Genomic DNA, 4,536 nt, shown 5'->3' with positions numbered 1-4,536 from the left:
GGCGCGCTCCTGAGCCGCCCCGCCCGGCCGCGCGCGGCCGCCCGCCCCGCGGCCAATCGGCGCGGCCGCGCGCGGGGGCTGCCGGGAAGGGCCGCTATAAAAGCGGCGGTGCTATTTACGCCGTGCGGGCTGGGAGCGGCGGGGCTGTGCTGTGGGGTTGGTGTTTGTGCCTCTTCTGGGGCGCTTTCTGCTGGCTCGGCCGGGAGCTGCTGTGCTCCCTGCGGCCCCATCAGTGCCTACTCCCTGGGGAGCTATCGATGCCGGGCACGGCCCCTCTGTACTAACTGGGGGAAAGGTGGCTGTGGTGGGAACTTGGATCGTGATGCCCCGTTTGCCTTTAGGCCGTTCAGTTCCTCCTTTCTTCTGGTAGAGTTATGCCTTGGGTCCTGTGCCTGGTTCTGGGCCCCTCAGTTCAGGAGGGGCATTGCGGTGCTGGAGTGGGTCCAGAGAGGGGCAGTGAAGCTAATGAAGGGTCTTGAGTGCAAGTCCTGTGAGGAGCAGCTGAGGGTGTTTAGCCTGGAGAAAAGGAGGCTCAGGGGTGACCTTGCCATTCTGCACAGCTACTGACAGAAAGTTGTAGCCAGGTGGGAATTGGCCTCTTCTGCCTGGTCACTGGCGGCAGGGTGAGAGGAGGTAGTCTTAAACTGCACCATGTTGGATATTAGCAAGAATTTCTTCACAGAAAGAGTGGTTAGATGTTGGAATGGGCTGCCCAGGGAGATGTGGAGTCACTGTCCCTGGAGGTGTTTTAAGGACAGGCTGGCTGTGGCACTGAGTGCCATGGTGTGCTTGACATTGAGGAGTTTGGTCATAGGTTGGATTTGATGATCTCAGGTCTTTTACAACCTAATTGATTCTGTTAAAGGTGGCTGGCGGGTGGGGACAGTGGTGTTAAAGTGCCCTGTTTGTCTGTGGGCCTGTTTATTCCAGTGGAGCAGGTGAGCTCTGCTCCTAGCAGGCACTGAGCAGAGCTATTGGAGCTGGAGGAGGCTGGGGGGCTCACAGGCAGCACAGGGCAGGGGCTGGAAGGGTTGGACTCACTGACAGCATCTCCTGAGCATTTCTGTGATGAGCTTAATGGCAAGGATTGCCCTCATCCCAGGATGCAGAGCCCTGTGGTTGATGCAGTGTACCTTGGAGGAAGGGTACTCCTCTATCATTGTTTCCTTCCTTGCCCACCTGAGAAGTTTCAACAGGGGGGCCTCAGGGGACCCAGGGGGGCATCACTGCAAAGGGAGTGTAGTATGGAGAGGGTTGATGAGAAACAGCCCATGCTGTCCCTCAGGGTTCCCTTGGGAACAGGCACAGCAGCCTTTAGCTGGCATTTGGGGATGGCTTGTTTAACCTGGGCACTCCAAGAGAAACTGGTGCTGTTCTAGTGTGTGATTTTAAGTGTTTCTCCCCATCCCCATTCCCTCATTTGACAACTCTTGTGTTGCCAGCTAACTTTAACCTGACCTTTTCATGGACTGCTCTGGTGCCAGCTGCTAAGCCCCTCTCAGTAAGCAGGTCCCTGGGACTGGCTTGCTCTGCATTGCAAGGAAGGTGACTTAATCAAGCAGACATTTGATTCTAACTGGTAAATTGTTTTTACAGCTTGGTACCAGTTCTTGATGGATCACTGACAGTGTGCACAGTCAGAGGCCCATGATAGTTTATTCTGTGGCTGACCAGTACACCTCCACCTCTGATGCTGAGACAGAAGTTCATTTGCCTGAAGTCCATAGGGAAATTACCTGTGGTTTGGACACCAGCTTGGTGGGGCTTGAACCAGAAATCGGTTATTTCTAGGCCATAGGTTCTTTTCATAGTTGTTTTTTATTACTGTTTGATAGAGATCCTTGTGGCCTACTACTTTTTTTTTTTTTCATGATCCATTGGGAAATTTGGCCTTTGTTTACAAAACACTGTCAGGTGTTTTGATCACAGTGTGTGTGTGCTTCCTTTTCCTAGCAGTAGCTCCTTGCCCAAGGGAGAGCACTCAATTTGGATGGGTCTGTGGCCCCAGGTCCTGCTCTCTCAGGTGGGCACTATTTGGGTATGATGTTAATGAAAGTACTTCAGGAGCTGGTTTTTCCCAATTTGGTGGATAAGTAGCCTTTAATGGATTCAAAACTGATTTTAATCAGGGTAGCCAACAAGCCCTACTGCCAGCAATGAGGATCCCCAGTCTCTCTCTGTAAACCACACCTTCTGAAAGTGTAGTGTGAACTTGCTACCTTCTCTTGTCTTGTGTGTGTTATTGTTCAAAACAGTCTTCATCCTGATTTTCACAAAGGCCAGGACCCCAGCAGGTTTTCCCCTTCAAGGGTGAGAAGGTGCTGCAGAAGTGCAGCTCTTCTCACATGACATGTGGAGACTTTATTTATGAATTAAAGCAATGTATTCAGGAACAATTGGTTTGGTCATAAACATAAGTCCGTCCCTCCCTCCTCTTCCCATTAATTTATTTTTTGCCAAGATAAGGGCCCATACAGGGGGAAAATGGTTTATTAACTGAGTGCCATGAACAGCTAAAACACCCCTGAATATCTTTTGCAGACATTTTTATTGCAGAGATACCTTTTGCAATCAATTCCACTCAAGTCAGACAGTCTTTCAAGTGTGTTTACAGCTATCAGGAAAAAAAACCAAGAACAGAGAAGAAACAATAGGAAACAGTAGCTGCTTTTTTTTTTCCCCTTAGGGAATGTACCATGGGTTATATTTTTGGTCAAGCTGTACACTTGACTGAAGAGTAAATGCAGTTTCTGTGCCAGGAAACTGAGAGCTGCCTTCAAACACCACAGCATTGACATGATTTAGTAAGAATCCTTCCATAACTTACCATTAGTTAATTGCATTATAATTTGCTTTTTAAAGTCTTGTCAGGAACTGGGAATAATATCTAGAAATGTTTGCCAACCAAACATGATGTCAATGTTGTCTTTGTTCTAGAGCTATAAGCTGAGCAGTGTTAAGCATCTGTCTACCACAATAAAAATGTGGGTTTGTGTCTGCTGTTAAAAAAAAAAAAAAAAAAAAAAAACAACAACAAAAAAACCAGCAAAAAACCCCCCCAAAATCCCCAGCAACTTACCCCTCCCAGCTGATTTGGATATCCAGCTCCTAGTGTCAAGAACTCTATCTGAACCCAGGCAGTTCAGATTCATAAAGGATGAAAATTAGCAGGTCAAGCCAAACATGCCAAGTGTCATTCCTGTTTCCTCATATGTGGCCTAATTAAGCAAATGGGAACTCTCCCACTGGTGCCAATATAAAAAAAAGTAAAACCAGCAGAGTCCAAACCAAAAGGAGATCTATTTCTTCCATTTAGGCCATCACTCTTCCTCCCTGCCTGGTCTACACCACATTTAGGCCAAGTGCAGGCCTTGATGAAGTTAGTTTTTGATCTGCCTCACAGACAAAGAATCCTGAAGGGCAAGTCACCTGTCTGAAGTCCTAAATGAAGTGGTCACCTTGAAAGCCAGTCCTTGAGCCTCCTCCTTCCCTGGTGCTGTAGCAATTAACTCACTTGTGTTTGTCCATGGGTGGTAGTTTGCAGCTGGGCTCACGGGTGCTTTGACGGGTTCCTGTCACGACAGCCCTGATGAAAGGGAGAATTCCTGTGCTCTGGATAGGATTTTCACGGAAGAGAGAACTGCCTGTTGACAGAGAGGGAAATCCAAAGCCTGTGATGTGCAGAGGAGGAGCAGAAGCTCCAAAAAGTTGCTGGCCTCCAGTGTAATGCAGGCTCTTAGCTGTGGTTGGAGGAAGGATGCCTATGAGCCCCAGATCAGTGCAGCTGAAGTGTCTGACCTAGGCATGGGTTTGTGTGGGGCACAGGCACCTCCAAGGTGGCATTGGTCAGGCTTCCCTGTTGCAGGACTGCAGGAGGAGAAAGCAGCTCTGTATTCCTTCTGGGAAAAGCCCTGGTTGGAAAGCCTTGAGGCTCAGCAGACACCGATCTTCCAAGAACTCTGGGTTTCCAAGCTTATCCTCTGCCTCCATGGGTGCAGCAAGCACTCCTTAAAATCCTACAGCAAAGCCCTTAGAAAACTCTGTGGTCTGTGTTCCCTGTCCAAGTGTGGGTTCCTCCTGGTCTCCTGAGGTGAATGTAATTTACTGCCTGAAAGTTTATCTTGCATTCTTACCTGGGCGTGTGTACCCAGGAGGCTGTACTTCTCAGAGGGCCTGGCTGGCTCTTGGGCACGACAGCTCCAGACTGCAGTGACTTGCACAAGCTCATCCCTTAATCCTAGGGTGACCCACCTTTCCTGTCTTCCACAAATAGGGCACAAGCAGCTCCTCCTGCAGTTCTGAAAACCTTTCCTATATTTCACTATTATATTGTTGCAAGTAATTTATTTTTTGACACAATTCTTTCAGCTTGTGTCTCAGTTGAAAGCTGAATTATTTCGTTTATTTCACACCAACACAGCAGCTTTGCTTTAAGCTTGTACATGGCATTTTGCTGGCTTTAAGTGAGCAGTAGCTGCTGTGGCAAGAAAATGCAATGGCAGTAAGTGTACTTTGTGGCATGCTCAGAGACACTTA

Source organism: Corvus cornix, chromosome 12 (assembly GCF_000738735.6).
Source record: "Corvus cornix cornix isolate S_Up_H32 chromosome 12, ASM73873v5, whole genome shotgun sequence".
NCBI lineage: Eukaryota > Metazoa > Chordata > Aves > Passeriformes > Corvidae > Corvus > Corvus cornix.
Note: the sequence above shows the minus strand (reverse complement) of the source record.